Genomic DNA, 26765 nt, shown 5'->3' with positions numbered 1-26765 from the left:
CAATGACATGAGACAAAGTATATGTGAACTGCTGTATGAAAAGTGAATTTACTCTGTAAATCTTCACCCAAATCCTAATAAAAAAATAAATAAATAAATAAACAACATGCTGCAACAATTACACATACATTTTGAGACAAAAATGAAACTTGACTTTTGCCTCACACTAAATACAAAAATAAATGTCAGATGGATCATAGACCTAAATATGAAAGATTACCAGTAAAGAGGATAACACTGAAGAATATCTTCATGACTTTGGGTAGGCACTGATTTCTTAAACAGTCTAGAAAAAGCACTAATTGTCTCATAAGAAATTATTAAAAAACAGACTTCATTAAAAATAAAATTTCTGATGATTAAAAAACATGATTAAATGAGTGAGAAGGCAAACCGCAGAGTGGGAAAAATATATTTGCTGTCTATACATCTGACAATAGACTGTATCTATACTATATAAAATGGAGCTCTGGTAGTGTAGTGGATAAAGCATTTGGCTGCCAACCAGAAGATCGCCGGTTCAAACCCACCAACTGCTCTGTGGAAGGCAGATAGGACAATTTAGTTCTATAAAGATTGACAGCCTCAGAAACCCAATGGGGGGAATCAACTTGATGGCAGTGAGTTTGGTTTTTTTGGTTTATACTATATAAAGAATTCCTGCATGTCCATAAGGAGACCATAGAAAGCCTAGTTTTTTAAAAAGGGGCCAATGATTTATCAAAGAGGATAGCTAAATGGTAAGCAAAGATACAAGTACTCAGAATCATTTGTATCAAGGAAATGCAAATGAAAACCACAGTGAAATAACACTTCACAAACACCAGAAAAATTAAAATTTTAAAAATACGACAATCACATGTTGAAGAGGATTTGGTCCATCATACACTGCCAGTGGGGTAAGCATGGGTACAAAACTTTGGAAAATTGATTGGCAGTATCTATGAAAGCTGAAGATTTCCTAAGGTCAACAATTATACTGCTAAGTACATATTCAACAGAAGGATATCTGTAAGAACATTCATATCAGTGCTACTTGTAATAACCCAAATTTTTTGGGGAAAAAAGACATATCCATCAAGAATAGATAAATAAATTTTGATATATTCATTAAATGGTATACTACTACAATACTATTACAACAATGAAAAAAGAATGGACCACAGTTACAGTCAGAAACATAGATAATTCTCATAGACATAGTATTGAGTGAAAGAAGTCAGACATAACAGAGCATATATTGTATCAGTCTCTCTATATAAAGTTCATAAATATGCAAAACGAATCTGCGGTGATAGAAGTCAGAGAGTGATTACCTTTGTGGATGATATTGATCGGGTATGGCGTGAGAAAGCTTTCTAGGGTGTTGAAAATGTTTCATGTCTCATTCTAGGTGTGGCTAGAACAATGTAACATTCACTAAGCTATACCCTGAAGTTCAGTACACTTTATTGTATGTATATTATCCTTCAATAACTTTTTTCAAAAATACAAATAAGCAAATAGCTCTATAAAAGCAGGCTTGCAAATGGGCACTCAGAGCTGCTCAGTGGGGTCCAATTTTCTAGATAGGCAGAGTGTAAACACGTATTAAATGAAACTGGATACCCTGAAAACGAACATGTCCTAATTTGTTAAGAGGTAAAATCTAGTTCAACATGAGGCATTTTTGTTGACCAATGTGCCAGACACTATGCTAGGCACCAAGGATATAAAATGACAGTTACACTTTATGTCCTCAAAGAACTTAGAGTCTAGTGGTGATAGAAGCTAGAAAATAGACAATGTGGTGTGATCAAAGCTATGATAAGGTTCTCACAGGAGCACAGATTTGAAGTATCTCACCCAGTCTGGAAGGTGGTAGACTGGGTAGATCACTGATCCATCTGTCATTGCCAAACTCTTTTTCACTTGTCTTCTACTATGTTGTTGTTAGGTGCTGTTGAGTCAATTTTGACTCATAGCAACTCTATGTACACAAGCCACTGTGCCAATACATCTCATTGAGGGTCTTCCTCTTTTTCACTGAGCTTCTTCTTAACCAAGCATGATGTTCTTCTCTAAGGATTGATCCCTCCTGATAATATGTCCAAAATACATGAGACAAGGCCTACTCATCCTTACTTCTAAGGAGCATTCTGGCTGTTCTTCCAAGACAAATTTGTTGATTCTTCTAACAGTCCATACTATCCATATATTTCACCAACACCATAATTCTACTAAAAAACCAAAACCCCACCACCATCAAGTTGATTTCAACTCATAGTGACACGTTAGGACAGAGTAGAACTGCCCCCATAGGGTTTCCAAAGTTGTAAATCTTTACAAAAGCAGATTGCCTCATCTCTCTCCTGTGGAGTGCCTGGTGGGTTTGAACCAACCTTTTGGGTAGCAGCTGAACACTTTAACTACTATGCCACACACACACACACACACACACACACAAAACCAACCAAGTTCACTGCCATCAAGTTGATTTCAACTCATAGCAACACCCATTGAGTTTCTGAGGTAGTAAATCTTCACGGAAGTAGATTGCCCCATCTTCATGTTGTGGAGGGGCTGATGTATTTGAACCATCAACCTTCTGGTTAACAGTCAAGTGCCTTAGGCACTGTGCTACCAGCACTCCTTACCATGCCACCAGAACTCCTTAATTCTACTATGCTAGACTAAAAATCACAAATACTAATTTTCTCTGCTTCCTTTGCAGAGTAGCCAGTGACCATGTGACACAGTTCTGATAAATGAGACACAAGCAGAAATCTACTGTGGAATTTCTGAAATAGTTTTTACTTTCCTCCTTTTCTTCCTTCCTTGAACATAGATATGATGTCAGGAGTTCTGATGTCCACTCAACACCATGAAGCCACAGTGGAGAACAGTAACACCTAGGGACACCACAATGGGAAAGTGGAAAGAGTTTGGGTCTCTGATACCATCACCAAAAAGTTGAACCAATACTCCTACTAACTACCTATCTTCTCATTCTTATTTAGGAAAAATAACTTTCAGTCTGTTTAATCTGCTGTTGGCCACATTTCGGCTTCTTATAGCTGATGAACATATTCAAAACTAATATATGGGGCAGATGAGGGCTAGAATTCAAGAAAGGCTTCCCTAAGAGTTTTTGTCTAAGCCAAGTTGTAAAGAATGAATAGATATAACTGGGGGTTGGGGGGAAAGGGAGTGTGGCAGAAAAGAGTTCTCCAAGCAGGGGGAGAAACACAAGAAGAAGTGAAAAAGGATGTGGTACTTTCAGAGAATTATGAAAATGTACTTTGGCTAAGTTTGGCTTAACCCTTTTGGCTAAGGGAAAAGCTGAAGTTGGAATTATCAACCGATGGAAGTCTGTGAAGATTATTGTAAATTGCACTAAAGAAGTTGGACTCTATTATAAACAACTATTTTTGAACCAACATAATATTGTAAAAATTATTATCAAACATGAAAAGATTGATATTTTAGAGAGCTCATACTGGAGAATGAAGAGTGGCTCAGAGGAAGCAAGATTACAGGCTTCAGTTGAGAGATGGGAATAATAATAAGAGCTAAAATTTATTGTTATCAGGAGGGAACAGCCCCTGGAGAAGAACATTATGCTCGGTAAAGTAGAGGGTCAGTGAAAAAGAGTAAGATACTTAACAAGATGGATTGACACAGTGGCTGCAACAATGGGCTCAAAACAGCAACAACTGTGAGTGAGGATGGCAAAGGATGGTGCTTCCTTCTGTTTTACCCAGGGTTGCTGTACATCAGAACTGACTCAATGACACCTAACAACAAGAATTGTTTATTGAGTGCTCACTACCTATCCACCACTACCATTGAGTAGATTCTGACTCATGGTGACCCTACAAGGCAGAGCAGAACTACCCGTTACGGTTTCCAAGGCTATAAATCTTTGCAGAAGCAGACTGCCTCATTTTTTTCCCATATAGTGGCTGGTGGTTTTGAAACATCAACCTTTTGGTTAGCAGATGAATGCTTTAACCATTGTGCCACAAGAGCACTGTGAATGCTTATTGCTGTTGTCAGGTGCCCTTGACTCATCTCCAGCTCACAGTGACTTTATGTACAGCAGAATGAAACACTGTCCGGTCCTGTGCCAGCCCCATGATCCTTGCTGTACCAGAGCCCATCATTGCAGCCACTGTGTCAATCAATCTTGTTGAGGGCCTTTCCTTTTTTCGTTGACCCTCCACTTTACCAAGCATGATAACCTTCTCAAGGGAATGGTCCATTCTGACAACATGAGCAAAGTAGGTGAGACGAAATCTGGCCATTTTCACTTCCAAGTAATGCTACATTTCTAACAGGATAGATTTGTAGTTCTTTTAGTAGTCCATGGTACTTTCAACATTCTTCACCAACACCACAATGCAAAAGCATCAACTCTTCTTCAGTCTTCCTTATTCATTGTTCAGCTCTCATAGGCATAAGAGGCAATTGAAAATACCATGGCTTGTGTCAGGTGCACCTTAGTTTTCAAGGAGACAGCTTTGCTCTTCAGAACTTGAGAAAGGTCTCTTGCAGCAGGTTTGTCTGATGCCATATGTCTTCTGATATTTTGACTGCTGTTTCCTTTGGTATTGATTGTAGAACCAAGTAATATGACATCTTTTGACAACTTCAATCTTTTCTCCATTTATTGTGATGCTTCTTATTGGTCCAGTAGTGAGGATATTTGTTTTCTTTATATTGAGGTGTAATCCATACTGCAGACCATAGTCTTCAATCTTTATCAGCAAATGCTTCATCTCATCCTTACTTTCAGCAAGCAAAGTTGTGTCACTAGCGTATCACAGGTTGTTAATGAGTCTTCTTCCAATCTTGATGCCACGTTCTTCTTCATATAGTCCACCTTCTCAGATTATTTGCTCAATATACAGATTGAATAAGTATGGTGAAAGGATACAACCCTGACTCACTCCATTTCTGATTTTAAACCATGCGGTGTCCCCTTATTCTGTTCTAACAACAGCCTCCTGATCTATGTACAAGTTCCTCATGAGTACAATTAAGTGTTCTGGAATTCCCATTCATCTCAATGTTACCCATAATTTGTTATGATCCACACAATTGAATGCTTTTGTCAATAAACACAAGTAAATATCTTTCTGGTATTCTTTGCTTTGAGCCAAGATGAGCAATGATGTCCTGGTTCCACATCCTCTTCTGAATTCAGCTTGCATTTCTGAAATTTCTCTGTCAATATACTGCTGGAACCAGTTTTGAATTATCTTCAGCAAGATTTTATTTGTGTGTGAGATTAACAATGTTGTTTGATAATTTCCACATTCTGTGGGATCACCTTTCTTTGGAATGAGTACAAATATGGATCTCTTCCAGTCAGTTGGCCAGGTCTTCCAAATGTCTTGGCATAGCCGAGTGAGTGCCTCCAGTGTGGCCTCTGTTTGTTGAAACATCTCAGTGGGTATTTCATCAATTCCTGGAGCCTAGTTTTTCACCAATTCCTTCAGTACAGCCTCAACTTCTTCCTTCAATACCATTGGTTCTTGATCATATGCCACCAGCTCTTTTTGATACAGTGACTCTGTGTATTCCTTCCATTGTCTTTTGATGTTTCCTGCATCATTCAATATATTGCCCATACAATCTTTCAATATTACAACTCAGGGCTTAATTTTTTCTTCAGTTCTTTCAGTTTGAGAAATGCTGAGCGTATTCTTTCCTTTTGGCTTTCCCACTCCATGTCTTTGCACATTTCATTATAGTAATTGACTTTGTCTTCTTGAGCTGCTCTTTGAAATTTTCTGTTCAGCTCTTTTAGCTTGTCATTTCTTCCATTTACTTTAGCTACTCTCCACTCAAGAGCAAGCTTCAGAGTCTCTTCTGTCATCCAGTATGGTCTTTTCTTTCTTTCTTGTCTTTTTAATGACCTCTTGCTTTCTTCATGGATAATGCTCTTGATGTCATCCCACAGTTCTTTTGGTTTTTGGTCACTGGTCTTCAATGCATCAAATCTATTCATTACATGGTCTCTAAATTCAGGAGCGATATATTCAAGATCATGTTTTGGCTCTTGTGGACTTGTTTTAATTATTTTCAACTTCAAGTTGAACTTTCATATGAGCAGTTGATGGTCTGTCCCACAATCAGCTCCTGGCCTTGTTTTGGCTGAAGATACTGAGCTTTTCCATCGGCTCTTGCCACAGATGTAGTCAATCTGATTCCTGTATATTCCATCTGGCGAAGTCCATGTCTGTAGCTGCCATTTGTGTTGTTGCAAAAAAATTATTTGCAATGGTTTGGGTTAGGCACACCTTAGTCTTCAAGGAAACATCTTTGCTCTTCATCACTTGAAAGAGGTCATTTGCAACAGATTTGCCCAATGCAATACATCTTCTGATATCTTGCCTGGTGCTTCCTTTGGTGTTGATTGTAGAACCAAGTAATATGAAGTCTTTGACAACTTCAATCTTTTCTCCATTTATCGTGATAGTGTTTATTGGTCTACTTGTGAGGATTTTTATTTTCTTTATATTGAGGTGTAATCCATACAGCAGACTATAGTCTTCAGTCTTCATCAGTAAGTGCTTCAAGTCATCCTCACTTTCAGCAAGCCAAGTTGAATCATTTGCATATCTCAGGTTATTAATGAGTCTTCCTCCAATGCTGATGCCACTTTCTTCTTCATATAATCCCATTTCTTGGATTATTTGCTCAGCACACAAACTAAGTATGGTGGAAGGATACAACCCTGACACATTCTCTTCTTGATTTTAAACCATGCAGTATCCCCTTGTTCTGTTCGAATGACAGCCTCCTGGTCTATTTACAGGTTCCTCATGAATACAATTAAATGTTCTGGAATTCCCATTCTTCTCAATGTTATCCATAATTTGTTGTGTGCCACACAATCGAATGCTTTTGCATAGTCAATAAAACATAAGTAAACATCTTTCTGGTGTTCTTTGCTTTCAGCCATGATCCATATGACATCAGCAATGATATTCCTCCTCTTCTGAATCCAGCTTGCAATTTCTGGAAATTCTCTGTCAATATACTGCTGCAACCATTTTTGAATTATCTTCAGTAAGATTTTACTTTCATGTGATATTAATGATATTGTTGGATAATCTCCACATTCTGTGGGATCACTCTTCCTTTGAATGGTTACAAATATGGATTTCTCCCAGGCAGTTGGCCAGGTAGCTGTCTTCCAAATCTCTCGGCATAGCTGAGTGAGTGACTCCAGTGCAGCATCCATTTGTTGAAACATCTCAATGAGTATTCCACCAATTCCTGGAGCCTAGTTTTTCACCACTTCTGTCAGTGCAGCCTCGACTTCTTCCTTCAATACCATTGGTATTTGATCATATGCCACCTCCTGAAATGGATGAACATTGACCAATTTTTTTTGGTACAATGACTGTGTATTCCTTCCATCTTCTTTCGATCCTTCCTGCATCATTGAATATTTTGCCTATAGAATATTTCAATATTGCAACTGAAGGCTTAATTTTTGTCCTCAGTTCTTTCAGCTTGAGAAATGCTATGCGTGTTCTTTCCTTTTGGTTTTCTAACTTCAGGTCTTTGGACATTTAATTATAGTAATTGACTTTGTCTTCTTGAGCAGCTCTTTGAAATCTTCTGTTCAGCTCTTTTATCTTGTCATTTCTTCCATTTGCTTTAGCTACTCACCATTCCAGGGCAAATTTCTGAGTCTCTTCTAACATCCATTTTGGTCTTTTTTTTTCCCCCTTTCCTGTCTTTTTAATGACCTTTTGCTTTCTTCATGGATGATGTTCTTTTAAAAATATATTTTATTGAAATATAATTTCTGTACATTGAAATACACAAAACAAAAGTGACATGGGTCAATGCTTTCTTTTTTTGTTTTTTTTCAGTGTTCCCTCCCCTCCCCTCCCACCCCTGGTAACCAACAAAGAATGTTTCCTTCCATATATAAACCTTTCCTTGACTTTTTATTACAATGAACTAATATTATATTTGTTCTTCTGTGATTGACTTATTTCACTCAGCATAATGTCCTCCAAGTTCATCCATGTTATGTGGCATTTTGCAGATTCTACATTATTCTTTAGTGTTGCATAGTATTCCATTGTGTGCATGTACCATAGTTTGGTTATCCATTCTTCTGTTGATGGGCATGTAGGTTGTTTCCATCTTTTTGCTATTGTAAATAGTGCTGTGATGAACATAGGTGTGCATATATCTGTTCTTGTCCTGGCTCTCACTTCTTTAGGATATATACTTAGTAATGGGATTGCTGGTTCAAATGGTATTTCTTATTTCAGCTTTTGAAGGAATCATGATACTGCTTTCCACAGTGGTTGTATCATTTTACAGTCCCACCAGCAGTGTATGAGAGTCTCAATCTCTCTTTGCAGAGATATTTGCATCTCTCTGATGCTTAATGATCACGAGCATTTCTTCATATATTTGCTGGCTGCCTGAATATTCTCCTTGGTAAAGTGTCTATTAGTGTCTTCTGCCCACTTTTTAATTGAATTGTTAATCTTTTTGTTTTTGAGGTGTTGGAGTTTTCTATAAGTTTTAGAGATATGTTCCTTGTCAGGTATGTGATTATCAACAAGTTTGAATTTGCTGTCATTTTGTTATGTGCTTTTTTTGTGGTGTTGCTGATTTCTTTGTTCCATATAATTTTTTGTGCTGAGCTTTTTCTGTTTATGAATCATATTATCACTTCTTTCATTGCTATTATTTTAGTATTTGCTAAATATTTGTGCTGGTCCTCTTTTTTATTTTGATGTGAAGGTTTATCATTTTTCTTTGAGGTTATCCTGTGATTTATAATTTTCTTTCCAAGTTTAGAACACTCCATTCTGTCTTGTAGTTGTCTTGACTTTCCTACCATTTAGAAGTTCTATAACTACACAATTTTTTCCTCTTTTTTGGTTTGTAGTTGTCTTCATTTGTCAATTGATGTCTCTGGTTCCCTGTTTACAATCTTGTAGGCTTATTTACTTTGGATACTTCCATAACTGGGTTGGTTTCTGGGTTATGTCATCATATGTGTTAATGATCAGTTGCTGTTTGCTGTTGTTGGTTCTCTGTCCAAAGGACTCCCTTTACCATCTCTTGTAAGGTTGGTCTGGTTTTAACAAATTCCCTTAATTTCTGCTTATCTGGAAATGTCTCAATTTCACCATCATAACTGAGAGACAACTTTGCTGGGTATATAATTCTTCATTGGAAATTTTCTTTCTTTCAGGGTTCTATATATACCATCCCATTGTCTTCTTGCCTGAACAGTTTCTGCCAAGAAATCTGAGCTTGGTCTTATTGGTTGCCCCTTGTAGGCAACTTTTTGTTTTTCCCATGCTGCTCTCAGGATTCTTTCTTTGTCTTTGGTTTTGGTGAATTTGATAATGATATGTCTTGGCGATTTTCTTTTGGGGTCTATCCTGTTTGGGGTCCGTTGGACTTCTTGAATTGATATATTCTCATCATTCATCATACCACGGGAATTCTCTTCCAATAAATCTTTGACAATTTTCTCTATGTTTTATTTGTCTCTTCCTGTTCTGGAATTCCAATTACACGTAGGTTATTCCTTTAGATGGTATCCCACATGATTCTTGTTGTTGTTATGTGCCATCAAGTCGTCTCTGGCTCATAGCAACCCCTCCTTGGGTTTCTGAGGCACTATAACTATGGAAGTGCTTTCTTCCTTTTGTTTTGATCTTTTTTTCTGATTGATCCCTTTCCAAAGAAATATTGAGGTATTTGTCTTCAATTTCACTAGTTCTATCTTCCATTGATTCAATTTTGCTCCTATGCTTGTTCATTGTGTTATCTGTTTCTGAAAACTTGGGATTAATCTTCTGGATTCCTGTCTGTAGGTTTTGTATCATTTCTAATTTTTTATTTATTTTGTCATTTTGTTCTTGTATTGTCTTTCAAAATTGTTCTAGGGTTTTCTCTGTGTTTTTCTCAATTTTGTCAGTGTTTTCCTTATCTATCTCTCAATCTGTTGAAGATACCTAACTATAATTCTTTTGAATTCCTTATCAGGAGTTCCAATGTTGCTTCTTCCTTAGGGATGTGTTCTGGGTTTGTATCCTAGTCCCTTGTTTCTCTTGCTTCTTTGTGTGGACTGTGATGCTCTGTTGTCTCTGAAACATTGTGACATTTCTGTGTTTATATTTAATTGGTGATTGTATATCAGAGTTACTTGTGCAAATTTTTGTTTTGTTTAGATGTTATCTACATAAGCAGAGTACTGTGCTCCTCTATTCACTAGTTGGCAGCAATTATACACTCACCACCTGTTTCCTATCCCATTGTCACCCTTCCGTATATCCCTGCCATCCTTGGCAAATGGAACTATCCTTAGGTCCCTGGAATCCAAATGAGAATGCTGTCACTTTAAATATCCAAAATGGCCACTGCTTGTAAACAATTAAAATGGCTATGCCCTCCAGACAGCTGAAAGTCCACATCTCAGGTTGTCTCCCTCCTTGCTGTTTCCCTTCTTAGTTATAGGCCACCAACATAGTTGTCCCTGTGGCCCTTGGTGACCACAGCTGATATTTAGGTCAATTTTCAGATCCCAACACCATTTGGAAATATTGAGGCTGTTGGTGCTGTCAGAGTAGCTGACAGTCTGCAGCTCTGTCTGTCTCTGTGCTCACTGTTTTCATTCAGGTTTTTCCACTAGTTGGTGCCTAATACACTTCTGTGTCCTTCCTATCAAAGCTCAGGGCTCCAGGATTATCTTCTGTAGCTCTATCAATTGCTTTCTCTTTTCTTTGTTGAAGAGGGTCTGTGTTGCTTCTCTGCCTATTCCACCATCTTACTGAAAGTCCCATGGATGATGTTCTTGTTTTGGCTGAAGATTTTGAGCTTCTCTATCACCTCTTGCCACAGATATAGTCAACATGATTCCTGTGTACTCTGTCTATGGAGTCCACGTGTATAGTCACTGTTCGTGTTGTTGACAAACGGTATTTGCGATGAATAAATAATTGGTCTTGCAAAATTCCGTCATGCAATCTCCAGTGTTATTTCTATCACTGAGGCCATATTTTCCAACTACCAGTGATTCTTCTTTGTTTCCAACTTTTGCATTCCAATCACCAGTAATAATCAACACATTTTGATTGCATGTTTGGTCAATTTTAGACTGCAGATGTTGATAAAAATCTTCAATTTCCTCATCTTTGGCTTTAGAGGTTAGTGCATACATTTGAATAATAGCAGTTTTAATTGGTCTTCCTTGTAGGCATATGGACATTATCCTATCACTGACAGCATTGTACTTCAGGACAGATCTTAAAACATTCTTTGTAGTGATGAATGCCATGTCATTCCTCTTCCATTTGTCATTCCTGGCATAGAATATCATATGGTTGTCTGATTCAATATGACCAAAACCAGTCCATTTCAAAACTCAGTAATCCCCAGGATTTTGATCTTTATGTGTTCCATTTCATTTTTTACAACTTCCAACTTTCTTAGATTCATACTTCGTACATTCCATGTCCTGATTATTAATGGATGTCTTCAGCTGTTTCTTCTCATTTTGAATCATGCCACATCAGCAAATGGAGTTCCCAAAAACTTTACTCCATCCACATCATTAAGGTCGGCTCTACTCTGAGTAGGCAGCTTTTCCTCAGTCATATTTTGAGTGCCTTCCATCCTGAGGGGCTCATCTTCCAGCATTATATTGGATACAATGTTTCAGGGCTATTCATAAATTTTTCCAGTAATAGATTAGACAGTATTTCACTGCTATTCATAAGGTTTTAATTGGCTAATTCTTTGAGAAATAGATGGGCCTCTTCCCAGTTGGGAAACTACACTGAAACCTATCCACCGTGGGTAATCCTGCTGGCATCTGCAACACTGGTGGCATAGCCTCCAGCCTCAAAGCTCACATAAACTATCACAGGACAACAAACTGACAGACAATTTCATCTCTCTTAGTTGTTCCAGACTGCTCCACTCACTTCCTGGCCTCCCTTAAAGCCACTCCAAAACCCTCAACACCTGGATATTTTTCTGGGCCACCCTTTAAAAGCTGCTCCATAACCCCCAACATCCAGCTTTGCTTCTTGTAGATGATTCTTGTAGATCACATAAAATCTTATAGATTTTTATAGATCATATACATAAGAATTTCCTGGGGATCTTGTTAAAATGTAGAGTAAGATTCAGTGTATCTGGGTGGAAATGCAAATTCTTGGTAAGGGTCAAATGGCAATGAACTGGTTCAAAGTCCTGCTTCACATATTTCACTGCCACACTTCTTCCCAAATAGATCACTGACACTTAATCCTTGTCTCAGGCTCTGCTTTTGAGGAAATCTGATCAAAGACAGGAGCTAATAGTTGGTAGCAGAAGCCAAGGCTGTGCATAAGTGCACAGAATGTGAAGAGAGGTGAGCCTCAGAAGAGCCATATGGAATACAGACAGTCTCCAGAATACAACAAGATCTGTTCCTAAGTTTATCTTTAAGTCAAATTTGTAGGTAAGTAGGAAACAGGTGCATACAGTTTTTATTTAGTCTTACTTTAGTGCAATAAAGGAGCTCTGGTAGCACAGTACCTAAGGCATCTGACTGCTAACCAGAAGGTTGGTGGTTCAAATCCACCAACCACTCTGCAGAAACAAGACTGGACAACCTGGAGTCAAAACAGCTTGACACTTATACAATAATAGACATATAGACCAGTGGAACAGAATTGGGAAGCCAGAAATAGGTCCATTGATCTATTGTCAGCTGATTTTTGACAAAGGGCTGAAATCCATTAAACTATGAAGAGATGGTCTCTTTAACAAATGGTGCTGGCAAAACTGGATATCCATTTGCAGAGAAATGAAACAAGATCCATACCTCACACCATACACAAAAATTAACTCCAGATGGATGAAAGACTTAAATGTGAAACCAAAAAAACTATAAGTTCCTCAAGGAAAAAATAGAGGCAAATTTAGGAACTCTCATTTATGGCATAAATAGACTGTAAAGCATAACCCAAAATGCACAAACAGTAGAAAATAAACTAGATGAATGGGATCTTCTAAAAAATTAAATTTTTATGTGCCTTAAAAGACTTCTCCAAAAGAATAAAAAGAGAACCTATAGAAAAATACTCTGCAATGACGTATCTGACAAAGGACTTATCTTTAAAATTTATGGAAAACTCCAACACTTCAGCAACAAAAAGACAAATAATCCAATTCAAAAACAGGCAGAAGACATGAATAGACATTTCACCAAAGAGGATATTCAGGTGGCCAACAAACACACGAAGAAATGTTCATGATCATTAGCCATTAGAGAGACGCAAATCAAATCACAATGAGATACCATCTAGCTCCAGCACTAATAGCAAGTCCAACAAGAGAGAAAATAACAAATGCTGGTGAGGATGTGGAGAGACTGAGACTCTCATACACTGCTGGTGGGACTGTAAAATGATACAACCACTGTGGAAAGCAGTATCATGATTCCTTCAAAAGTTGGAATTAGAAATACCATTTGATCCAGCAATCCCATTACTAGGTATATAACATAAGGAGTGAGAACCAGGACAAAACAGATATATACACACCCATGTTCATTGCAGCACTATTTACAACAGCAAGAAGATGGAAACAATGTAGGTGCCATCAACAGAAGAATGGATAACCAAACTATGGTACATACACACAATGGAATACTATGCAACCCTAAAGAATAATGTAGAATATGCAAAACACTGCATAACATGGATGAACTTGGAGGACATTATGCTGAGTGAAATAAGTCAATCACAGAAGGACAAACATTATATTAATTCATTATTGTAAAAAGTCAAAGAAAGGTTTGTATATGGAAGGAAACTTTCTTTGTTGGTTACCAGGGGTGGGAGGGGAGGGGAGGAAACACTGCAAAAATAAAAAAAAGAAAAATAATAATAATTTTTTAAAAAGAAAGACTGGGCAATCTATTTCATTAAAGATTTACCACCTTGGCAACCCAATGGAGGTCACTATGAGTTGGAATTGACTTGACAGCAATAGGTGTTTTGTTGGTTTTAGTGCAAGAAGGAGCTCTGGTGGTGCTATGGTTAAAGCATTCAGCTGCTAACCAAAAGATTGGTGCTTGGAACACACTAGCCACTCCATGGGAGAAGGATGAAGCAGTCTGCTTTGTAAAGACTTACAGCCTTGAAAACCCTATGTCAGTTCTACTCTATCTTTTAGGGTCTCTATGAGTTGGAATTGACTCTGTGGCAGTGGCTTTGGTCTTGGTTAGTGCAAGAAAAGGCTCAAAGCCCTTTCAACCATTTAAAAGCTGCACACATGGCAAGTGAAGGTGATGGTGATAACAGTAGAGGTTGATTCAGTCATTTCAATTTGAGGGCAAATTTACATGACATTAAAGAGCAAGTACAAATTGTGGGTAAATCAGACATTTGTAACCTAGAGACTTCCTGCGCCAAAAGTTAAGGAATGAAGGAAAAGAGGAGCCAGAGAAGAATACCAACACAGAGAAGTCAAAGACATAGGAGGCATGTGTCTCCAGGAGGAAGAAGCTCCTTCTCATTGTCTGCAAACAAAGTCTAAAGACATTGGTCAAGGCTCTTGAAATTGAGGTATTAGGGAAATTGAGATTAAATTGGCTTCGTGCTTATCTTATTTGTTTCATTGCTATATACCTACTTTTTGATTGTTTAACTTGATTCCGCCAAAAATTATGTTTATCTCAAATAAAGCCAAAAAGGCCAAACTCAGTGCCTTCGCCTCGATTCGACTCATAGCAACCCTTCCTTCTAATATGTTCCACCAACTTAAGGATCTTCCTTGAAGTGGATCACTTTAATAATGAGCTTTGATGTCCCTGAGATAAACAGCCCTTATCAACCAAACTGGAAACGTCAGCACTTCCCTTGTGTGACTCTGAGAGCCCTAAAGACAGGAGAGGAGTGGCTCACATACAATTTGTGCTGCCTCCAGGTCCCAGCTATCCCTCTGCTCCAGCTGCAGCCCTTACTTTCCTTCACAGCCATTGCCCCCATCCTCCTGATTGGCCTATTGACTCCACCTGTTCCGTTTCCCTCCATACTGACTGTCTATCCTCTGGGGATACCTGCTGCCAGCACCTGGGGCTCCAACACCAGTTGCCTATTCTCCATTACTTCAATAAAGCCAGTCTCTGTCTGCCTTCTGCTGAGTCTACTACGAACTGATGAAATCCCATCCTTGACCTCTGGTGCTCACCTCTCATTTCAACTTGTAGGAAATTTCCTTCTCTTTCTTGTGTCCTCTTTTTTTGGGATGGATCTCCCAGTAAGATGGCTTGTAATACAATTGTTTCCATTTGGTTACCCTGCTTTCCCTATTTCAGAGAGCAGGCATCTGAAGGGTCCAGGTCAGGATTTAGGTACACCCCACAAGACTTACAACTGTATCTTTTTTTCTTTTTATACATCTCAACCTTTGATGCCCTACAATGTCCTTTCCTCTCTACTTATTTAAAACAAAAATTCCATTTAAATCCCATCTCTTGGAGGAAGCCAGCCTTAATGATACCAACACTTCAGAATCTCCCCTTCCATTGTACTCAAGGTTGTATTTCTTCTTCTAGTACTACTATCTTGGTACAAGGAATAGAAATGAGGTAAAAATAGCTTAAACCACAAGGGAAATATCTCATGTAACAAGAAGTCCAAAAGGTCAACAGCTGGAACCCACCAGCTGTGGGAGAAAGATGTAACTAGTCTCAGAGTTGAGTAATTTAGAGATTCAACCATGTTGTCAAGAATTAATATTATTTCCATCTTTCCATTATATCAACTTCACTATGTTGACCTCTCGTAGTGACAAGATAGCTGCTTCTTAAATATATCCAACAGGATCCAATGGCTGAGGTGAGAAGAGGTTGAGTATGATTTTAAGGGAAGAAAACTTTCACAGAAGCCTCTAAGACACTGTTCATCTCTCCTCTAATTCCAGAATTGCATCTCCTGTGTATCCCCACACTATAAAGGAGCTGGAAACCCTATGAATGGTTTGGACAGTGCAAGATTCTCCCTCTGGAGCATGGATGGAATGCAGACTCCCTTAAGGCACATAAAAAACCAATACTGAACAAAACTTGGGAGTTTCTAGCAAGGAATTCAGGGGAGAACTGATGGTGAGTGAGCAGTCAACAGAGCCCACCACATTGACCATTTACTCATCTATTATTTTGCCACACACAGCCTGACATCATCTTCTAATTTTCCCTGGTAAAACCATTGAAACCATAGTCCAGATGTCATTCATTTTAGTATCTCTGCAGAGCTTAGAACATAGTTAGCGCTTGATAAATGTGAAGGAAATGAAACTATGCACTGTTGGTGTCCGTGTAAAATACAGCCACTTTGGAAAACAGTCTGGAAATTCCTCAAAAATTTAAACATGAAGCTGCCATTTGACCCAGCAATTGCAATCCTATATATAAACCCAAGAGAAATGAAAACATATGTCCATGCAAAAACTTGTTCCCAAATGTCCACAGCAATATTGCTTATAATAGGCAAAAAGTAGAGACAACCAAATGCTCATCAAATGATAGCTAGATAAACAAAATATGATATACCAATGCTGTTGATGTTGTGTGCCATCCACTCAACTCCAACTCATAGTGGTCCTATGGGACAGAGTAGGACTGCCTATAGGGCTTCCAAGGCTATAATCTTTACAGAAGCAGATCACCAGGTCTTTTCTCCCACAGAGCCATTGGTTTTGAACTGTCAGCATTTTAGTTAGCAGCTGAGAACCTAATTCCACCACCAGGACTTCTTAGTATATTCATACAGTGGGTATTATTTAGCCATAAAAAAGAATACATACATATTGATACTGATACATACTCCAACATAGGTGAACCTTGAAAGCATGCTAAGTCAAAGATGTCTCTCATAAAAGACCATACATTGCATAAGGCCATTTATATGAAATGTCCAGAATAGATCTGTAAAGATAGAAAGTAGAGTAGTGGTTGCCTAGGGGTGGGAAGGGGCAACCACTACTCTACTTTCTATCTATTTTCATGATGTTTGCGCTGAATATACTAAAAACCATTGAATTATATACTTTATTTATTGTTAGATCCTTTTTTTTTTTTGTAATTGTAGTTTGGATGAAAGTTTACAGAGCAAATTAGTTTTCCATTCAACAATTTATGCACATTTTGTTTCATGATATCAGTTGCAATCCCCTCAAGGTATGAATTATACACATTAAATGGGTGAATTGTATGGTATGTGATTTATATCTCAATAAAGTTGTTACCAAAAAAATATAAAGCAATGACAACAAAAATATTATTACAATCTTCTTCTAGAATTAGACACATGGATAATGTAGTTTATATGGAAACAAATGAACAATTACCAGCTAGGAAAAATCTGAAAAAGAATATTTATAAGAGAGTGTATTTATTTTCCATTACTCCAAAACAAAGCACAGGCAGTCCCTGGGTTAGGAACATTCGATTTATGGACAATTCCTATTTGTCCTTTAATGTTATATAAATTTGTCTTCACTTTTAACAGTGGAACCAACCTCTACTTGCAACAAACTCTTCATCACAATGACCTTCACTTGCTGCACATGCAGCTTTGAAATCATGGGAAAAATTTCCAGGCTATTCTTGCACTAAAGTAAAGCTAAATAAGAACCATATGCACCTGTTTCAACTTAACTACAAATTCTTAAAGACACAGTTAGGAATAGATCTCCTGCATAATCCAGGGACTGCCTGTATCATAAGTATAATGATTTAAAATAACACCTACTTATTAGCTCACAGTTCTGTAGATCAGAGGTCTCAGGATGGTGTGACTGTGTTCTCTGCTCAGGGTCTTCTTGTTGTTGGGTCCCATTGAGTTGGAGCTGACTCATAGCGACCGCATGCACAACAGAACAAAACACTGCCCAGTCCTGAAAACCGGTATCAACCTCACAATGGTTGTTACATTTGAGCCCATTGTTGCAGCCACTGTGTCAATCCATCTCACTGAGGGTCTTCCTCTTTTTTGCTGACCTTCTACTTTACCAAGCATTATGTCCTCTAGGGACTGGTCTTTCCTGATAAATGTCCAAAGTACATGAGAAAAAGTCTTGCCATCCTTGCTTCTAAGGAGCATTCTGGCTGTTTTTCTTCCAAGAGTGAGATGGCAATCTGTGGTATATTCAATATTCTTTGCCAACATCATAATTCAAAGGCATCGATTCTTCTTCGGTCTTCCTTATTCATTGTCTAGCTGCTACATGCATATGAGGTGGTTGAAAATATTATGGCTTAGATCAGGTGCTCCTTAGTCCTCAAAGTGTCATTTTTGCTTATTTAACACTTTAAAGAGGTCTTTTGCAGCAGATTTCCCCAATGCAATGCACAGTTTGATTTCTTGACTACAGCTTCCATGGACATTGATTGTAAATCCAAGTAAAATGAAATCCCTGACAAATTCAATCTCTTCTCCATTTTTCACGATGTTGCTTATTGGTTCAGTTATGAGCATTTTTGTTTTCTTTATGTTGTAGTAATCCATACTGAAGCCTACTGTTTGATCTTCATCAGTAAGTGTTTCAAGTCCTCTTCACTTTCAGCAAGCAAAGTGTGTGCATCTGCATATCGCAGGTTGTTAATGAGTCATCCTCCAGTTCTGACGCTGCATTCTTCTTCATATAGTCCATCTTCTCAGATTATTTGCTCAGCATACAAATTGAATACGTATGGTAAAAGGATACAATCTGATGCACACTTTTCCTGATTTAAAACCACGCAGTATCCTTGTTCTGTTTGAAAGACTGCCTCTTAATTTTTGTACAGGTTTTACATGAGCACAATTAAGTGTTCTGGAATTCCCATTCTTTGCAATGTTATCCATAAATTGTTATGATCCACATAGTCAAATGCTTTTACACAGTCAACAAAACACATCTTTCTGATATTCTCTGCTTTCAGCCAAGATCCGCCTGACATCAACAATGATACCTCTCGTCTCGTTCCATGTACTCTTTTGAATCTGACTTGAATTGTTGGCAGTTCCTCATCAATGTTCTGCTGCATATGGGAAGTATTTTTGGCAGAAAATAATATTATTTCATAATTTATGCATTCTGTTGGATCATTTTTTTGGAATGGGTATAAATATGGATCTCTTCCAGTCACTTGGCCAAATTTCTTGGTATAGATGAGTGAATATTTCCAGTATTGCATCTGCAAAAAGGACATGGGGCAACATCTTCTGAACTCCTGTAACCTCACAAGGGGGAGACAGAATCACTATGAGCAGCCCAAGGCTTATTCCTATGAGGCCAAACATGCCACCACCCTCCAAATCTTTTTACCAATTCTGGCACCAACTGTCCCTCTCACAGCATTCACTAATTTTCTATTGGGTTAGATAATTCATTGCAATGGTCACACAGAACTCACAGACAATACTCACAATCATGGGATTTATTAGGAAAGTAACAAGTTACAATAGTCGTTCAGGAACCGTCTCAGGATACAATTCTTCACCCAGGACAGTCTCCCCTCTACTATGCCTTCAGGCATGCTTCTTTGGCCCTTGGCTTCTTGGCCTGACCTCTGCTCTAGTCAGCAAATGTTACAAAGCTCTTTTAGCTCTGCCAATAGGTACCTAGGTGCACCCCACTCCATCAGCAAGCCTGCTGCCCAAGGGCACTCAGCTTTCTCACTGAGTGGGCCAGGAAAGCCCACTGCTCTGTTTCATGACTCTTGGTTCCACTGCTGCCATCTCTCTGCCGGGCATGTCTCTGCTGGGCGCCTCTGCCAAGGAGGTCCAGCACAGGGATCTTAGGTCCAAGGACATGCTCCATTTCGCCTCCAGCTCTTCTCTCTTGATGACAGTGAGATTGCCCCCTCTGCCTTCAAGAAGACTCATTTTAAGCCCGGCAGAGTGACAAAACTAACCAATCCCAACATCAGAGTTCTACACACCTTATTTGTGTGGTCCCATCCAGTAATCTCATGAGAGTTACAAAGACTTGGCTAAAAAAGCCATACCAAGTAATTCACTGCACCACAACATCCATTTGTTGAAATATCTCAAATGGCATTCTGTATAGGTTCCTGGAGCCTTGTTTTTGGCCAATGCCTTCAGTGCAGCTTAGAGTTCTTCCTTCAGTACCATTTATTCTTGATCATATGTTATCTCCTGAATTGGTTGAACATTGGCCACTTCTTTTTGCCATTCTTTGTATTCTTTCTGTCTTCTTTTGATGCTTCTTGCATCGTGCAATATTTTTCCCACAGAATTTTTTAATATTGCAACTCAAGGTTTGAATTTTTTCTTCAGGTCTTTTAGTTTAAGAAATGTGGAGCATGTTATTCCCTCCTAAGGTCTTGGGAGGCTGAAATCCAGGAGTCAGTGGGCTGCATTCCCTTCAGGAGATGCTGGAGGAAGAAACTGCTTTCAAGTTCATTCAGGGTGTTGGCTAAATTCAATTCCTTGTGGTTGTAGAAGTGAGAACCTGTTTCCTTGTTGTCTGCCCACCGTCTTCTCAGTTTCTAGAGGTTGCCCACATCCCTTGCCACACAGTTGCTGGCCCCTTCTATCTTTGAAGATAGCAAGGGAGAATATCCCTCTCACAAAATTCCTATACAAGTCATGGTATTTTCAATCACCTCATATGCATATGAAAGCTGGTCAGTGAATAAGGAAGACCAAAGAAGAATTGATGCATTTGAATTATGGTGTTGGTGAAGAATATTGAACACACCATAAATTGCCAGAAGAATGAACAAATCTGTCTTGGAAGAAGTACAGCCACAATGCTCCTTAGAAGCAAGGATGGCAAGACTTCATCTCATACACTTTGGACATATTAGCAGGAGGGACTGGTCCCTAGAGAAGGACTTCATGCTTGGGTCCGTGAAAAAGAGGAAGACTCAACAAGATGAATTGACAGAGTGGCTGTACAATGAGCTCAAATATAGCAATGATTTTGAGGATGGTGCAGGACTAGGCTGTGTTTTGTTTTGTTGTTCTATTACATAAGGTTGCTATGAGTCAGAACCCACTTGTCAGCACCTAACAACAACAATCAGGAGAGTGATTATCCCATCACTCACAAATCCCAGGTATTATACAGGGTATGTATTTTTAACCCAAGGAGGGGTCGCTATGAGTCAGATCTGACTCGACCGCAGTGAGTTTTGTTTTTGGTTTGAGTGCTGCTATAATAGAAATACCACAAATGGATATCTTTGACAAACAAATTTATTTGCTCACTATTTAAGAGGCTAGAAGTTCAAATTCAGAGTGTTGGCTCTAGGGGAAAGCTCTCTCTGTCAGCTCAGGAAGATGCTTTCATTTTTAACTTCCGCCTCCAGGTTCTTTGGAGATCTCCATGTGTCTTGATATGTATCTTACCCCATCTCTGCTCACTCACTTGCTCATTTAATCTGCTCTTTTATATCTCAGAAGAGACTGATTTAAGAAACACCTTACACTAAGCCTGCCTCATTAACATAACAAAGACAACCTATTCCCAAATGGGATTATAACCACAGGCATGTTGCTGTTGTTTTAGGTGCTGTAAAGTCAGCCCCCACTCTTAGTGACCCTTTGTACAACAGAACAAAACACTGGCCGCCTGCACCATCCTCACAATCCCTGCTACACTTGAGTCCATTGTTGTAGCCACTGTGTCAATCCATCTCGTTGAGGGTCCTGCAATTTCTCTGACACTCCACTTTACCAAGTGTGTTAGGTTGGGTTTTCTAGAGAAGCAAAACCAGTGAAGCTCATATATACATATAGAGAAAGAGAAATTTATCTTAGGAAAATGGCTCACACACTTATAGAAGCTGGCAAGTCCCAAGTTCTTGGATCAAATGTCAAGCTAGAGGCTTTTCCCAACTCATGCAGCTGCAGGGGCTAATGAGCTCAAGATTGGCAGTCAGTATACCAGCTGTTGATTCCAATGAATGACACATCCAAGATCTCCAGGCCAAATGGTGGATTGTTCACTCGTGGACAGTTGTAGGCAGCACAACAGGATCCTGATCCACAGAACAGTGTCTTTTTTCCCAGGATGTGCATAAATATATTGCAAGCAGGCCACAGCCTTGGGGAAATACCCTTTCAACAGATTGGCTGCTCAAAACATATACATCCGATCCCGTCATGGGAATAACCTACATCACAACTGCGTAAACCACAGAGAATTGTGGTCCAGCCGAGTTGACACACAGCTCCAGCTATCACACCAAGCATGATATCCTTCTCCAGGGAATGGTCCCTTCTGACACCATGACCAATGTTGTGTTGTTAGGTGCCATCGAGTCGTTTCTGACTCATAGTGACCCCATGCAAGTTGAACTGCATATGAGCAGTTGATGGTCTGTTTCACAATCAGCTCCTGGTCTTGTTTTGGCTGACGATGTTGAGCTTTTCTAACACCTCTTGCCACAGATGTCGTCAATCTGATTCCTGTGTGTTCCATCTGGCGAAGTCCATGTGTACAGCTGCCATTTGTGCTGTTGAAAAAAAGTATTTTCAATGAATAAGTCGTTGGTCTTTCAAAATTCTACCATGCAATTTCCAGCATTATTTCTGTCACCAAGGCCAAATTTTCCAATTACCAGTGATTCTTCTTTGTTTTCAACTTTTGCATTCCAGTCACCAGTGATAACACATGACCAAAGTAGGTGAGACAAAGTCTGGTCATTCTCACTTCTAAGGAGTATTCTGGCTACACTTCTAGGATATATTTGTTCACTCTTCTGGCAGTCCATGGTATTTTCATTATTCTTTGCCAACACCAGAATTCAAAGGCATCAGTTCCTCTTTGGTCTTCCTTATTCATTGTCCAGCTTTCACATGCTTTTGAGGAAATTGAAAATACCAAGGCTTGGGTTAGGTGTACCTTGGTCTTCAAAGTGACATCTTGGCTCTTTAAGAAAAAAAGGCCTTTTGCAGCAGTTTTGCTCAGCAATGCAACATCTGATTTCTTGACTGCTGCTTCCATGGGCGTTGACTGTGGAACCAAGTAAAATGAAATCCTTGACAACTTTTCTCCATTTATTGTGATGTTGCTTATTGATCTAGTTGTGAGGATGTTGTTTTCTTTATGTTGAGGTGTAATCTATACTGACGACGACTGTAGTCTTTGATCTTCATCAGGAACAGCTTCAAGTCATCTTCACTTTCAGTAAGCAAGGTTGTGTCATCTGCATATCACAGGTTGTTAATGAGTCTTCTTCCAATACTGATGCCTCATTCTTCATCATATAGTCCAGTTTCTTGGATTATTTCCTCAGCATTTAGAATGAATAAGTATGGTGAAATGATACAACCTTGACATACACCCTTCCTGATTTTAAACCATTCAGTATTCCCTTGTTCTGTTCAAATGACAGCCTCTTGGTTTATGTACAGGTTCCTCATGAGCACAATTACATGTTCTAGAATTCACATTTTTGCAATGTTATCCACAATTTTTTATGATCCACACAGTCAAATGCCTTTGCATAGTCAATAAAACACAGGGAAATAGCTTTCTATTATTCTTTGCTTTGAGCCAAGATCCGTCTGACATCAGCAATGATATCTCTTGTTCCATGTCCTCTTCTGAATCCAGCTTGCATTTCTGGAAGTTCACTGTCCATATACTGCTGCAACCATTTTTGAATTATCTTCAGCAAAATTTTGGTTGCATGTAATATTAATGATGTTATTTGATAATTTCCACCTTCTATTGGGTCACCTTTCTTTGGAATGGGCCCAAATATAGATATCTTCCAGTTGGTTGGCCAGGTAGCTCTCTTCCAAATCTCCTGGCATAAATGAATTAGTGCCTCCAGTGCTCCATCGGTTTGTTGAAATATCTCAATGGGCATTCCATCAATTTCTGGAGCCTTGTTTTTTGCCTATTCCTGCAGTGCAGCTTGGACTTCTTCCTTCAATACCATTGGTTCTTGATTATATACCACCTCCTGAAATGGATGAACATTGACCAATTCTTTTTGGTACAGTGACTCTGTGTATTCCTTCCATCTTCTTTTATGCTTACTGCATTATTCAATATTTTATCCATAGAAACTTTCAAAATTGCAATTTGAGGCTTGAATTTTTTTTTCAGTTCTTTCAGTTTGAGAAGAGCCAAGAGTGTTCCTACCTTTCCATTTTCTAATTCCAGGTCTTTGTGCATTTCATTATAATACTTTGCTATGTTTTCTCAAGCCACCCTTTGAAATCTTCTATTCAACTATTTTATTTCAACATATCTTCCTTTCACTTTAGCTACTCTCCATTCAAGAGTAAGTTTCAGAGTCTCTTTTGACATCCATTTTGGTCTTTTTTTCCTTTCCTGTCTTTTTAATCTTTTGCTTTCTTCATGTATTTTGTTCTTGATGTCATTCCACAACTCATCTAATCTTTGGTCACTCGTGTTCAATGTGTCAAATCTATTCTTCAGATGGTCTCTGCGGTAGTTAAGGGACTTGATGGCAGTGAGGTTTTTTTATTTTTTTTGGTCAACCTGGTTGGCTGGGCCTGGTTTTGAGTGGCTGGCCAACTGGATGTAGTTATTCCCCATGATGAGACTGGTAATCAACTCCATGGTGGAATCTACTGTGAGCAGGTGAGTAGCTGCCTTAGGGATGTGATCTGCTTGAGTATATAAGAAGATGCTTTGAGAAATGTCTCTGAGCTTCTTGGCATGTCTGGATGCTGCATTTGGCCAAACTATCAGTGGTCTTCTATGTTGCATGATGAGCTTGGCACTGTTTCTGGACATGAAGAGTAGCCTGCTCTGCTGCCTGATAATCCTGGGACTAAGCCATTTTATTTGTTGAGGTTGGGCTTGTCAGCTTCAGCAGTCAGCAGCTACCTGAGTTAAGAGATGCCTCCAGCTCCAGTGGACTGAGAGCAAAAGGCAGAACTGAATCCAAGGTCAAGGGGCTTTCACCCAGCCCCTAGAGTTGGCACTTTGAACTCAGATTTCTAGCCTCCTAAACTGTAAGAGAATAAATACCTGTTTGTCAAAGCTATCCATTTGTGGAATTTTCTGTTAGAGTAGCACTAGAAAACCAAAAAAAAAAAAAAAAAAAAAAAAAACAAACTCACTGCCGTCAAGTCAGATCCAACTCATAGTGACCCCCTCCTTGGTTTTCCAGGGCAGTAGCACTACAGAAGTAGATTGCCCAACCTTTCTTCCAAGGAGTGGCTGGTGGGTTTGAACTGCCAGCCTTCTGGTTAGCAGTCAAATGCCTTAAGCACTGCACCAGCAGCCTCTAAATTCAGGTGGAATATAACCAAGGTCATATTTTGGCTCTTGTGAGCCTGTTTTAATTTTCTTCAGCTTCATCTTTAATTTGCATATGAGCAATTGATGGTCTATTTCACAGTCAGCTCCTGACCTTGATTTGACTGATGATATTGAGCTTCTCCATTGCCTCTTTCCACAGATGTAGTTGATTTGATTTTTGTGTATTCCATCTGGTGAGATCCATGTGTATAGTCACTGATTATTTTGTTGAAAAAAAGGTATTTGCAATATATAAGCATCGGTCTTGTAAAATTATATCATGGGATCTCCAGCGTCATTTTTATAACCAAGGCCATATTTTCCAACTACTGATGCTTCTTCATTTCCAACTTTGCATTCCAATTGCCAGTAATTATTAATACATCTTGATTGCATGTTTGGTGAGTTTCAGATTGCATAAGTTGGTAAAAATCTTCAATTTCTTCATCTTTTGCTTTGGTGGTTGGTGTGTAAATTTGAATAATGTATTTCCTTTAAAAAGGCATATGGATACTATCCTATCACTGACAGCATTGTACTTCAGGATAGGTCTTAAAACATTCTTTTTGATGATGAATACAGTGCCATTCCTTTTCAATTTGCCATTTCCAGCATAGTTTACCATAAGACTGTCTGATGCAAAATGGCTAATACCAGTCCATTTCAGCTCACTAATGCCTAGGATACCAATCTTTATGGATTCTATTTCATTTTTGACAATTTCCAATTTTCCTGGATTCATACTTCATGCATTCCATGTTCCAATTGTTCATGAATGTTTGCACATGTTTCTTCCCATTTATTGTCATGCCCCATCAGCAAATGAAGATCCTGAAAGTTTGACTCAACTCATATCATAAAGGTCAACTCACTTTGAGGAGGCAGCTCTTTCCAGTTCTGTTTTGAATGCCTTCCAACCCGAGGGGCTCATCTTCCAACAGACAATGTTTCACAGCTCTTCAAAAAGTTTTCCAATAATATATCAGACAGTTTCACTGTTACTCATGAAGTTTTCAGGCCAATTCTATGTCATAGGCATAGAGGTTAGGATTTAGAACACATATTTTTTGGGGACACAATTCAATGCCTAACAGTGTGTATATCAGGGTAGATGGGAAACTTAGGAGTCAATTTAGACCTCTGTCTATGACAAGTGATAATAGTCTTAACAGATACCAAAACATACTAGAAAGCTGCAACCATTAAAACAGTGTGATATTTCCACACACAAAAACGAACTCCAGATGGATCAGACTTAAATGTGAAACCTAAAACTATACAGTTCCTCAAGGAAAATTTGGGGCCAAATTTAAGGGCCCTAATATATGGCATAAGTAGACTATCAAGCATAATTCAAAATGCACAAACAGCAGAAGAGAAACCAGATGATTGGGACCTTCTAAAAATCAAATTGTTATGTGCTTCCAAAGACTTCTCCAAAAGAGTCAAAAGAGAACCTACAGATTGGGAAAAAATATTTGGTAATA

This window comes from Orycteropus afer, unplaced genomic scaffold (assembly GCF_000298275.1).
Source record: "Orycteropus afer afer isolate SDZICR_OR568_19922 unplaced genomic scaffold, OryAfe1.0 scaffold00072, whole genome shotgun sequence".
Classification (NCBI taxonomy): Eukaryota; Metazoa; Chordata; class Mammalia; order Tubulidentata; family Orycteropodidae; genus Orycteropus; species Orycteropus afer.
This window is presented reverse-complemented; position numbering follows the sequence as displayed.